Source organism: Pristiophorus japonicus, chromosome 10, assembly GCF_044704955.1.
Source record: "Pristiophorus japonicus isolate sPriJap1 chromosome 10, sPriJap1.hap1, whole genome shotgun sequence".
In the NCBI taxonomy this organism is placed as follows: Eukaryota; Metazoa; Chordata; class Chondrichthyes; family Pristiophoridae; genus Pristiophorus; species Pristiophorus japonicus.
The window spans coordinates 166,581,757-166,595,351 of record NC_091986.1 but is presented as its reverse complement, the minus strand read 5'-3'; the positions used below and the strand labels follow the sequence as shown (position 1 = coordinate 166,595,351).

Sequence of the window (13,595 nt, the reverse complement as noted above, 5' to 3'; positions counted from 1 at the left end):
TGCTGTCGCTTGGCAATATCATTTGCAGGCACATAGTCAGCTTCTACATGCACTCTGACAGTTCCCAGTTCTATTTCTCCATCACTTCTCTTGACGCGTACACTGCTTCTGTGTTGTCAGACTGCTTATCCAGCATCCAACATATGAGCTGTAACTTCCTCCAGTTAAACATTAGAAAGACCCAAGCCATCGTCTTCAGCCCCCTGCCACAAACTCCATATCCTCACCACCAATTCCATCCCCCTGTTCCAGGGTGAATCAGACAGCTTCAGCGTCATATTCGAAAGCTGAGCTTTTGACCCCATACCCTCTCCATCTCAAAGAACGCCTACTTTCACCTCCGTAAGATTGCCCACCTCTGTCCTTATCTCAGGCCACCTGCAGCTCAAACCATCGTCCATGCCTTTATCACCTCCAGTCTTGACTATTCCAATACTCTGCTGTCTGGCCTTCCGTCCTCCACTCTCTGCAAACCCTAGCTCATCCAAACCTCTGTGGTCCCTATCCTTTCTCATGCCAAGTCTTGCTCACCCATCACCTGCATTGAACCCCATAAATTTAAAATTGTCATCTCTGCATGGCCCCGCCCCTCACTATCTCTATAAATTCCACTGGCCCTACAAGCCTCCTGAACTTGCTGTTCCTCTGACTCGCCTCTTCTTCATCCCTTCACCACCCCATCCCTCCCCCCCTCCCCGCCCCCAATTTAGCAGCCATGCCTTCAGCTGTTTAGGCACGAAGCTCTGGAATCCCCTTCCTAAAAATCACCAGGCGAGAATTTCCTATGGCTTACCTCCAGTTTCTGGACAGTTTTGGCCATTGTGGGTGGTAATCAGATGAGCGTAAAATTTCTTACCTGAGGTACGCCGACGGTTTCAAAGTCCCGCTGGGGAGCGGACCGCCAGCGTGCACCGTCCACAGATCGCCCTGGTGTGATTTTTGGCTGAGCAGTGACCCGTAGGTAAATATTTTTAAAAACGCCCTCGAGGATCAGTGGGGCTGGGTGATAGGTAAGTAGGTCTGCAAGAAAAAGGTAAGTGATTGGCTTTTTAATAATTATTTTCAGAATTTGTTGGGGTGATTTAATATAAGTGTCTTGGGAATGTTTTTTGGATTTTTTAGTTAGGTTTTTTGAAAAAGTATTTTTATTTTTTTTTGGTGTTAGACCCAACCCGCAGCCGAGGGGTAAATTTTTATACATTATATTATTTTTCGACCATTTTCTTTAGGCACCGCCCAATCTACCCTAAATTGCACTTTTTTGCCCAGCTTGGGGGTGCAAGGCCCATGTTTTTCGCCAGGCGGATTTTAATTTTTTTTTAGGGAAGTTGTCACCAGCGATAATCTTCCCTGCCTTAGCGGTTTTTGTGCGGCAATCGGGTGCTGGCGAGCTTTGGGAAAATTCTAGCCCTCTGTCTCTTCACCTTCCTCTCCTCCTTTAAGACCTTTCTTAAAACTGTACTCCATGACCAAGCTCCTGATCATCGGCTCTTCTATCTCATTTGATTAAGCAACCAGTTTTTTGGTAGCATCCCCGTGAAGCACCTTGGGATGTTTGTCTACATTAAAGGCATTATATAAATGCAAGGTATTGTTGTTATTGTGTTGGTAGTAGCAGTACCTAACGTGCTCCTTAAGGGGGGGGGAAATTTGTGTTCGCCAGCAAAGTTGCTGGTGATGGTCGCAATGCTAAGCGAGTGAAATTGGTCTGGGGGGGGCATGGAGATTGGTGGCGTAACGCTCACTTTCCGCGCCACGCCGTCCTGGTGACATTGCTGGAGGGATCCGGGATGAAATTCCTGTCCAGATGTAGTGTTGCAGCTTCGCACAGCCTCTGTGAGCGAAGCTATGGAGTTCACAAGGAATTGTGGGTAATAAAGAGGTCTGAGATTTAATGGGGCCATGCACACTGAAGCAATACAAAATAAAATGCAGTGAATCAATCCATTTTTCAGCCCTTTCTGCCTTTCAAAAACTATTCAACATTTAAAAGTTCTAAATGTGAATATTCAGCTGTTAAAGCTGACTTACCTTCCTAACCTCAACAAATAGGAAAACTGCCTCAGCACCAGCACAAATGGCTCAGCAAGTCAAGGAAGGGACACTAAGGGTCTGACAGGCAGCACTCCAGCTTTGTGCAGGAGGTCAACATTGCAAGAGCAGCCCTCTACGCACAGGATCCAGGAGGCCCTCCAGAAAGAACGATGTGGGAATGCATCACTAAGGCCATCACTGCCAGAAGTGAAGGCCCGCCTCCTGACTCCAGTGCCCAAAGAAGCTTCATGACCTCAGACCACTGGTCAAGGTCAGTGAGTGCATCTTCAAAAGCCGTCTCCTACCAACTGCACCACTAGCCTCACACACTGCTCAATGCATGACCCCAAATCACTCACCTACCAACAATCTGCACCAATCACGAGGCACATCTCCCATTCCTAGCCTCACCTCACCTCCTTGGAGGAGACGATGCTGGCCATTCTTGGCAGGGGCATGGCTGAGCCCTTGGCCAGCGGCAGGACTGAAAGGATACAAGATCCTCGTACATTCTCCTCCTTCTGGCATGCACCTCTTGCTTTCCCACCCTCCCATCAGCACAACTCCACCCTTGTGCCTTCCTCATTTTACACACCCAAGAAATGCAGCCTGCCCAGCCAGTGAGCCAACAAGAAGAGGCAGCCTGCCCAGCCAGTGGAACTTCAGGTGGATGATTCCATCCCGGATATCCCGACCACAAAGGGGCTGTCTGGGATGCATCCATCTGTTTGATTCCTCTTCTTTGGCTTTCTCCTCTTCTGCGTCTTCCTCTTCTGCATCTTCCTCTTCCCTCTGCAAGCAGTGCTGTAAATGTGAAATGACAGCATTAAATGCTGGAAATATTCAGTTGCTCAGGCAGCATGTCGGTCTGAGACGTGAACTCTGTTTTTCTCTCCACAGATGTTGCGTGACCTGCTGAGTATTCACAGCATGTTCTGTCTTTTCAAAGGCCTTCATTTACCATCCGAGCCCAGCAGCAAGCATCCAGCAGCAGTCCCTACACACTAAAAAAGCTTTTCACATCTAATGCAGCAAGCCACCACTTCAATAAAATCAAAAAAAGTCCAAAGCCTTAAATTCAAACTTAACTAAATGATGTATGTGTCCCTCTAAAAGCTGCAGGCATCACCACTGTCAGTCTGACATGCTTATGATACAGGGCTGAATTCAGCGCTCGGGTCGAAGTTCGCGTTGGTGACGTTAACTCGGCATTGTACGCCAATTAATGTCATCACGCCGCCATTTTTTTCCAGGATACTGTCAGTTACCGGCAGTGCAAAGGGGAAGAGCAATATGGCGGTCGCCACGGGACCTGCCACGAGTTGGCGAAAAGAGCACAGCCACCATTTTATCGCCATTTCATGGTGCAACAGAGTGTCAATAAGGAGCTGAATTTCTAGCCCTTTATCTGCTTTTCAATGTTCCACTTTTCGAAAAGATTTATTTTGATCACACTTCGTACTATCAGAAATCTACCTTTCTAATATTTATGTTAGTTATAGTTAACTGACGTATTGGTCTGGATTTTCTGCTTCGTGGTTGCTTTCTGACGGGGGGGGTGATTTCAACTCATTCCACTCAATCTCCCCTAACGCTGACCCATTTTCTTGGATTAGGGGTCATCAGAAATCTGCTAGGGGCTCCCCATAGCATTTCCCCTGCCAAATACAAAGGGGAGAATTTTGACAATGCCTCGGGCGTACACCACTGCAGCATCATAGGAACCAGCGTTGAACCATAAAAAGGGAAGATGGTGCCCCAAAGGTCAGAATACACTGAAGGCCACAGTTGAGACCAGGTCCTTTAGCAAGTCAAGGACCAGACAGGAGCAAGATGAGGCTATACAGGGCCTCTACTTCCAGGATATTGCTGCTTCCTGGGCACATGGTGAGCCTGGGATGCGATATTAACACAGGCAGGAGGGAGGGAAATGTTTTATTAAAATATTGGATCTCATTGTATAACCTTTTGGATGAAATTTAGTGTGAACAAGGGTTAAGTATTGCTCAAGTGTGTGAAACTTTAACAGAAATAATGCAAAAGCAGCAATGATGGCTGCTGACTTGGAGATGCGGGATGTTCTCCTGCATGGCTCTCTCTAATTGGCTCCACCAATTCTGGGCAAACAATTCGCAGGTTCATTTTCTCAAAACAAGTTAGAGCATTCAGATTGGAGGGACCCTGTCATTTACTTGCCTCTTGCATTTGTTAAGGACTTTACCCGCAAGCATAAACAGATTGGTGAAGTTTGAAGAGCCATTATGTTGACTTGCCAATGGCCACCCTGCGTCCCAAAATTTGAGACAATTAGCATGCAAATGGTTGTTGATGGAAACATTTTTAGGCCTATGTTTTCTTGTAAGTGAGCCACATTATTGGAGTGTTTCTTTGGAAGAAGGTGTGCTATGCATGAATGTGGGAAGCCTTGTGATTGTGTGAAAAAGGTTAAAGTGTTCCAAAATGATTAATATGCATCCAAAGTCAGAATGCAGCTGGTTGAGGTGAAAGTGTGCATTACACTTGAAGCAGCTGCATTCAGGATGCGCGTAAACGTTTTCCTCATCTGTGCCAATGACCTCCTAACAGGGGAAATAGCAGTTAATTACTCTGTCAACTCTTGCTACACAGCATGAACAGAAAACTTTTGAAGACGAAGCCCTTCTGGCCCAAAGATGACAACCCTCTTTTGCTAATCCTCCATCCGCATTATTTCCAGGGCTCTCTCTGTAAAGTTACCAGTTTCCCACCTCCTTCCTGGACACGTGAACTACACTCAGCCATCTCAGAATTATTGCTGGAATTCTTGCAGCACACTTGTAATCACCAAAATCTATATGTGCCCTTTGAGGCACACCAGCAGCTCTTTAAATCTGTTGCTGTGCCGAATATCCTGCCTCCGTGACCTGGACATTCCCAATACATGACTCAAGCCGTGCTGTGGGTTTGTGATTAATAATTAAATTAGCAGGCCTTGCCAAGTCTCACAAGGTATACACCATTCACGTCCGACAGAAGATGTGCTCACACATTTCCATGTGCACCATCACTGCATCCCGATCGTAAAATCAGCCCTAACATTTCTCACATAATAAACATATAAAACACTAATTCACAATAATATCATCAAATATATCTATAGTGGTTTGAAAATTGTGGGTAACATGTCTGATTTCCTGAATGCATTCCACTGTAGACGAGGCCCCACACCAAGAGCAACATTCAGACAGTTATTCCTATAAAGTTGCCTTTTCTGTGTTTCAAATGTCTCCATGAACATTTTAATTTGGACTTCTGCCTCCGTCTCAGAAATGTGGCATTTTAATTTGCTCAACTAAATTGCAGACTCTCAGTATACCTGTGTCACATTGGCGGATTACTAGTCCCGGTATTCACCAGTGTTGATGAGCTTGTCAATCTTCCAGCTGCCCATCCTCCCAATCCCCCACTGTGCTCATATTATAAGCTCTCCCATCCACTTTTCTTTTAATTCTACTTGTAGAAATTAAACTCTAGAAATAACTATTTACGATAATAAGGTGTGAACATAACACGTTTGCATGACATTCCTCTGTCTATTATTTTAATGGTGTTATTTATCTGTTCTGCCAAAAGGTCATCAACCTGAAACGTTAACTCTGTTTCTCTCTCCACAGATGCTGCCTGACATGCTGAGTATTTTCAGCATTTTCTGTTCTTACTCCCTTCTACTGTGCTCTGCTTTTTGCCTTTACCCCTCCCCCACCATTATCCTCCACTTCCTAGCTAATAAATACAAAATATTTAGATATTTAAATGAATTGTCCAAACAATTAGTGACATATTAGTACAGTGTACCAGTCATTGCCTCATTGTGTTTTCAATTCTCGGAATAATAGCCCAACTGAGCATTACACTTGTTTCTGGACGAACAGATATAAACCAATTGTATCTACAATTTCTAAAGCTCTATTAGATGACAGAATAATTGAATCAAATGATCTGTTTAACCAAGAGAGGGCATTATTGCATGTTAAACTCTACACTCCTAAAATGAGATGAGATGCCAGTGCATTAATTAGTTTTCTTTTCTCAGCCCAATGGAACACATTCAGGAAAATTCATTGGCTCAGAATTTGCAGTCAGCAGCGAAGCAAAGGCATTCGCCGCTGGTTCCAAATCAAGGGAGTTTAGTGGGGATCTCCTAATGCAAGTTGCTATGATGGCAACAGGCTGTCTGAGCAGCCAATCAAAACGCAAAATTCTCACAGACCGGGAACAAGGAAGTGAGTAAGCTCTTAAAATTCAAATTTTTAAAAAATGTTAGTAAGAACAAAACAAAGATTCGGACTCTCGCTTGCAGAAAAGGCAATTCTGAAATAAAAATGAACAACGTGCCCATTGGGGACACTAACTTTTAAAAGTTTGAAAAATTAGCACCAGGCGCTAATCATTTCAAACTTTTAAAAAATTCAGCATCTGAGCTCTAAGAAGGAATTGGAGCGCTAAATTAAGCCCTCCGCTTCCATCCTCGAGTGCGATCGGCAGCAGGCGGGGCATTGAGTTCAGCAGCACTGCACAATGGACCGTGCAGTGCTGCTGCGTTGAAAGGCTCCTTCCCTCCCTTAAAGGGAAAGGCCATCACTGCAGGCTCTGCAAAGAAAAAAACTTACTTTTTCCATGACGGCAACCACGATATCGCGCAAAAGAGCCTGGGACTCAAGCAGAGTGCCGAGCTGATGGATCACGGGCAGGAACTCACGAAAAAAGCTGCAAGAGAGGTCATTTTTTTTTTAAACTTACCTCGGCCATCTCGTCTTTAAGCATCACCCCCAAAGAGGATGGCCGCCCGATGCACACCTCCTGCAGCTGTCGCTGTTTTCGCCCGATGCTGCTGCAGGGACGGATCGTAATTTCGGGTCCGGGATGCTACAGGGGCAATGTGTACGGCAATGACGTCACGATCTCTGGGAGAAGGAGAACAGGGCACAACGCCGTAGCACCGCTGTAAAACTCCCGCCAAACCATTTGCGCTAATGGGAGGCACAAAGGAACCCAATTTCGCCTGCATAAATTTTAATTTTTATTAATTATAAAATTGACATTGCACAAAATTAAAATTAGTTTTTCAGGGCAATAACCTTTGTTTACCAGTCAATACGCTGTTAAAATACCAATTACATCTAATCCAAAAGAGTCTAACTTTTAAGGGGGTATTTAATAGCGGCATTACTGCGAACGTGCCAAAGTTTTCGTCAGTTTCCCAAATTTGAGAGGTTTCACTGATTGCCAGTTCTGTGGGGTGGGGGGGGAGGTGGTTGTGGGGGCACAGTGTCGGAGGCATGAATGACAGACCGCAACTTCAAGATTTCGCTTGCACCTGGTATGCGCCAAATCCTGAAGTTTCAAAGGCGGAATGACGGTGAAGGCGGCTAGTTCACCGTCATCCGGACTGCAAATTCCGGACCTCAAATTCTGGACCATTATTACTTTTTCTTGATTAACAATTGTTACGATTACTGTCAGTTGGGCTATGAAAAGTTGTTCCTATGAAATCATCTTTTGCTTTATCCATCCTAGAACAATTACATTTTATAAAATAGTTCGTTGATACAGTGATATTTTTAACAATTCAGCTAACTTTTATTATCCTACCTGGGCTTGGTTATCTCAATTGCTGTTAGAGTGTTAATGCAAAAGGTTGTATCCTTCCAGGTCTAATCAATAGTTAGTTCTGGATGCCTAATCCGCATAGCTCTCTAAACTGCTTTCTCTTAAATGTCTGTAATGTCTTCCTCTGCAGATTAATTACATGGTGGGGACAAGGAGAGATAAATTCTCTCAGCCCTATTTTAAAGCGGGCATTAAAGGAGCACAGACAATAATATGATACAAGTATGTTAAGCAGCATGTGAAAGCAGCATCAATTTTAATTTTTACCCTTATTTTCTTTACAAGAAGATGGTAACGTTCCTGCATAGAATGTCTCAATGGGTCGAATACCCCTTTATTGTTTTGCACTTTCGTATGGAAGTACCCATGGTTCCAGCTTTACAATAAATCTTAATGGAGACAGTGGGAATTCTACTAAGCATCATTTGAAAACTAAATAGAAGCTGGGCTGTTCAATAAATACATGGGGAGAGGTGCATATGATCTGTATAATCCATAAGATAACATTTGGACTGAAGCCAACACATTGGACTTTATAAAGAATTAATCCCACTTAACCTTATTGAATGCTTATTCTACAATCAACAACAATGACCACACTATAGGACCTGTACTGAGCTTTACCTATTTTAAAAAATTCCAGTCACTTTACCAAGATATCTTAGTTTATTGATTGACATTCACTAACCAACTTTGTCTTTCCTATTATAGTGCTCCACTATTTGCCTTTACCCCATCTCCACCATTGTACTCCACTTCCTAGCTAATAAATACAAAATATTTAGACATTTAAATGAATTGTCCAAACAATTAGTGACATATTAGTACAGTATACCAGTCATTGCCTCATTATGTTTTCAATTCTCAGAATAATAGCCCAACTGAGCATTACACTTGTTTCTGGATGAACAGATATAAACCAATTATATCTACAATATGTTTTACATTCCTTTCTAAAACTCTATTAGAGGACAAAATAATTGAATCAAATGATCTGTTTAACCAAGAAAGGGCATTATTGCATGTTAAACTCTACACTCCTAAAATGAGTTGAGATGCCTGTGCATTAATTAGTTTTCTATCCTCAGCCCAACAGAAGACATTCAGGAAGATTCATTGGTTCAGAATTTGCCGCTGGCTCCAAACTAAGTTTCCCACAAAGACCTTGCGATCTCGGTGTGGAGAAGTTCAGGTTTTACGACATGCTATTCAAATCAAGGGAGGTTAGAGGGGATCCCCTAATGCAAGCAGCTATGATGTCAATAGGCTGTCTAAGCAGCCAATCAAAGTGTAAAATTCTCACAGACCAGGAACAAGAATGTGAGTAAGCTCATTCTAACTTTTAAAAAATGTTAGTAAGAAGAAAACAAAGATTCGGACTCTCACTTGGGGAAAAAGCAATCCCGAAATAAAAATTAACAACTTGCCCGTTTGGGACACTAACTTTTTAAAAGTTTGAAAAATTAGCACCAGGCGCTAATCATTTCAAACTTTAAAAACATTCGGTATCTGCGCTCCAAAAAGGAAGTGAAAGCTAAATCAAGCCCTATACATCCATCCTGGAGTGCAATCGGCAGCAGGCGGGGCAGTGAGTGCAGCAGCACTGCACAGTGGACTGTGCAGTGCTGCTGCGTTGAAAGGCTCCTTCCCTCCCTTAAAGGGAAGGGCCATCGCTGCAGGCTCTGCAAAGGAAAAAAAAACTTACTTTTTCCATGACGGCAACCATGATCCCGCGCAATCAGCCTGGCACTCAAGCAGAGTGCCGGGCTGATGGATCAATGGCAAGAACTCACGAAAAAGCTGCAAGAGAGAAGGTAAGTTTTTTTTTACTTACCTTGCACACCTCGTCTTTAAGCATCGCCCCAGAAGAGGCTGGCCGCCCGATGTACGCCTCCTGCAGCTGTCGGGTGTTTTCACCCGATGCTATTGCAGAGGCGGGACGTAATTTCGGGGCCGGGACACTACCGGGGCGATGCGCACGGCAATGACGTCACGATCTCTGGGCAAAGGAGAACAGGCGCAATGCCGTAGCACCGCTGCAAAACTCCCATCAAACCATTTGCATTAATGGGAGGCACAAAGGAACACAATTTCGCACCCATAAATTTTTATTTTTATTAATTATAAAATTGACATTGCACAAAATTAAAATTAGTTTTTCAGGTCAATAACCTTTGTTTATCAGTCAATACGCTGTTAAAATCCCAAATACTTACATCTAATCCAAAAGAATCTAACTTTTAATGAGATATTTAACAGCGGCATCACTGCGGACATCCTAAAGTTTTCGCTGATTTGAGAGGTTTCACTGATTGCCAGTTCTGTGTGTGAGGGGGGGGAGGTGGTTGTGGGGGCACAGTGTCGGAGGCATGAATGACAGACCGCAACTTCAAGATTTCCGCTTGCACCTGGTATGCGCCAAATCCTGAAGTTTCAAAGGCGGAATGACGGTGAAGGCGGCTAGTTCACCGTCATCCGGACCGCAAATTCCGGACCGCAAATTCCGGACGATCATTACTTTTTCTTGATTAACAATTGTTATGATTACTGTCAGTTGGGCTATGAAATGTTGTTCCTATGAAATCATCTTTTGCTTTATCCATCCTAGAACAATTACATTTTACAAAAATAGTTCGTTGCTACAGTGATATTTTTAACAATTCAGCTAACTTTTATTATCCCACCTGGGCTTGGTTATCTCAATTGCTATTAGAGTGTTAATGCAAAAGGTTGTATCCTTCCAGGTCTAATCAATAGTTATTTCTGAATGCCTCACCTGCATAGCTCTCTAAACTGCTTTCTCTTAAATGTCTGTAATGTCTTCCTCTGCAGATTAATTACATGGTGGGGACAAGGAGGGATAAATTCTCTCAGCCCTATTTTAAAGCGGGCATTAAAGGAGCACAGACAATAATTTGATACAAGCGTGTTAAGCTGCATGTGAAAGCAGCATCAATTGTAATTTTTACCCTTATTTTTTTTACTGGAAGATGGTAACGTTCCTGAATTGAATGTCTCAATGGGTCGAATACCCCTTTATTGTTTTACACTTTCGTATGGAAGTACCCATGGTTCCAGCTTTACAATAAATCTTAATGGAGACAGTGGGAATTCTACTAAGCATCATTTGAAACCTCAATAGAAGCTGGGCTGTTCAATAAATACATGGGGAGAGGTGCACATGATCTGTATAATCCATCTGATAACATTTGGACGGAAGCCAACACATTCGACATTATAAAGAATTAATCCCACTTAACCTTATTGAATGCTTATTCTACAGTCAACAACAATGACCACATTATAGGACCTGTACTGACCTTTACCCATTTAAAAAAAACTCCAGTTACTTTACCAAGATATCTTAGTTTATTAGCATTCACTAACCAACTTTACCTTTCCTATTTAGTGGTCCTGATGGGAAAGGACAAAATAAAATTGTGAAAAAAATCACAGAGCAGGCATCAAACTGATTTCATTTTACCAGCATGCTTAGCAGAAAATGCTGTGAAAATGTGAGCATAGTAGAAGGGAAGCAGGAAGACAAGAGAATATTTTTGTGAAATTGCATACCGAGTGGGAGGGGAAGGAGCGTTTAAAATAGCTCAGTGATGTCATCACTAAATGAATCACAAGCAGATGACATGCTGAACCACTGCTTCCAACATAAAACCATGGAAACCATGCAACATTGCAGTCCTTTAATCAGAAATGGATTGTGAATAACTTTTGGAATGGGGCCCGAACCCAAGCCTTCTGACTCAGGCAGGAATACTGTCATGTTTTACATGCTGTTTGTAGCCACCAGATGGTGTCATTGCTGAAGGCCACTGAGCAGCATGCACATGGTGTTGCTCTGGTATAAAAGGCCAGCCATTTTGTGAGTCAGACTTTTTGGGCCAAAATAAAGCAGAAGCAAGGTTGTACCTTGGCTTAGTTAAACAGTACTCAGTTTGAACCTTTATTACACACATAACATTTGGCGACGAGAATACAAGAACCTTTGTTTGCAAAATGAGCACGATTGGATTTTTAGAGTGATTCGTGGAGGGATAAAATTGGGCAGACCTTGTGAGCCATTTGAACCAGTACTTCATGGCCAACAAAATGAAGGGGGTCAACGATGCAGATCGGCGCCGGGCCGTGTTCCTCACTGTGCGCGGTTTAAAGATCTACAGTCTGATAAAGAATCTACTCATGCCTAGTGATCCAACAGAGAAAACGTACGAGGAGTTGTGTACATTGGTACGGGAGCACCTCAAGCCAGATGACAGCACCATCATCTCGAGATGCAGGTTTTATATACATGTTCGATCGGAGGGCCAGAGCACGGTGGAATTCATTGCCAACCTGAGACGTCTAGCGGGACCGTGCAAGTTCGGGACGGTGTTGGCAGACATGCTGCGGGACTTCTTTGTTATCGGTATCAACCACGAGGTGATCCTGCGCAACCTTCTGGCAGTGGAGGAGTTGGATTTAAAAAGGACCATCCAGATCGCTGAATCATGTATGACGACGGACAGGAGTCTAAGCAAATAGAGGTGAAGAACCGAACCTTGACAAGTACTGTAAATGCGATTGATTCAGCGTTCAGCAGAGCGACACATGGCAGGGCCTATCCGGCTGCGTTCGCGAAATCTGTGGCTGCCAGCAGGAATGTATCCGACTTCTCTGTGTTGGCGTTGTAGGGGAAATCATAGGCACCAGCAGTGCCGATTTAAGCAATATAGTTGCAAAGGCTGTCTGAGAGTGGGGCATCTCCAGCGCAAGTGTCTGCAGATGAGCAAGCGAGCTGTGACACAACACGTGGAGGATGAGAGTCAGACTAGCGTGGATCCAGATACGCAATCCGAGATGCCAGAGGAGGAACTGTATGGACTGTACTCCTTCATAACCAAGAGTAAACCAATTTTGATTCACGTGAAGTTTAACGGGATACCGGTACAATGGAACTGGACACAGGGGTGAGTCAATTGATCATGAACAAGAGGGTGTTTAATAAGCTGTGGGATACTAAGACTGTGAGGCCCAGGCTGAGCCCTGTTAACGCCAAGCTGCGCACGTTCACCAAAGAACTGATAAAGGTGATTGGCAGTGCACAAATTAATGTGTCGTATAATGGTGCAGTTCACAAGTTACTGCTGTGGATTGTTCCAGGCAATGGCCCAACACTGCTCAGCAGGAGCTGGTTGGAGAAAATCAGATGCGACTGAAACAACATAAAAGGCATTGTCGTCGGAGGAAGATACATGTGCGCAAGTATTGAGCAACTTCCCCTAGCTGTTCGAACCCGGTATCGGCAATTTCACGGGAGCCAAGGTGCAGATCCACGTGGACTTAGATGCAAGACCCGTCCATCATAAAGCTCGGGCAGTGCTGTATATGATGAGGGAGAAGGTCGAAATTGAATTGGACAGATTCCAGCGTGAAGGGATCATATCACCGGTCGAATTTAATGAATGGGCCAGCCCCATTGTTCCTGTGCTGAAAAGTGATGGCATAGTCAGAATCTGTGGAGACTACAAGGCTATGATCAACAGGGTTTCGAAACAAGATCAGTACCCTTTACCGAAGGCTGATGACTCGTTTGCGACGCTAGCCGGAGGGAAGTCGTTCACAAAACTGGACTTGACTTCGGCCTATATAACGGAAGAGCAGCCGAAGAGACTTACGTGCATTAACACACACAAAGAACTGTTTATTTACCATAGGTGTCCATTTGGAATTCGCTCGGCTGCAGCAATATTCCAGAGGAATATGGAAAGTCTACTGAAGTCCATTCCCAGAACCGTCGTGTTCCAAGAGGACATCCTGATCACCGGTAGTGACTCCAAGGAACATCTGAACAACCTGGAAGAAGTTCTACTGCGTTTGGACAGAGTGGGACTCAGACTTAAATGCCCGAAGTGCGT

At 43.9% G+C, this 13,595-nt stretch overlaps 1 protein-coding gene across 2 annotated transcripts in view; it reads right to left on the bottom strand.

Moving 5' to 3' along the window:
• Nucleotides 1-13,595, bottom strand: part of LOC139275187 (microtubule-associated tumor suppressor candidate 2-like) — an 876,619-nt gene that overhangs the window by 841,265 nt on the left and 21,759 nt on the right. For both annotated transcript variants that reach the window (XM_070892299.1, XM_070892303.1), the window contains exon 2: nt 857-1,020. The gene's annotated coding sequence lies outside the window, so the exon portion shown is untranslated. The remainder of the gene's footprint in view (nt 1-856; nt 1,021-13,595) is intronic.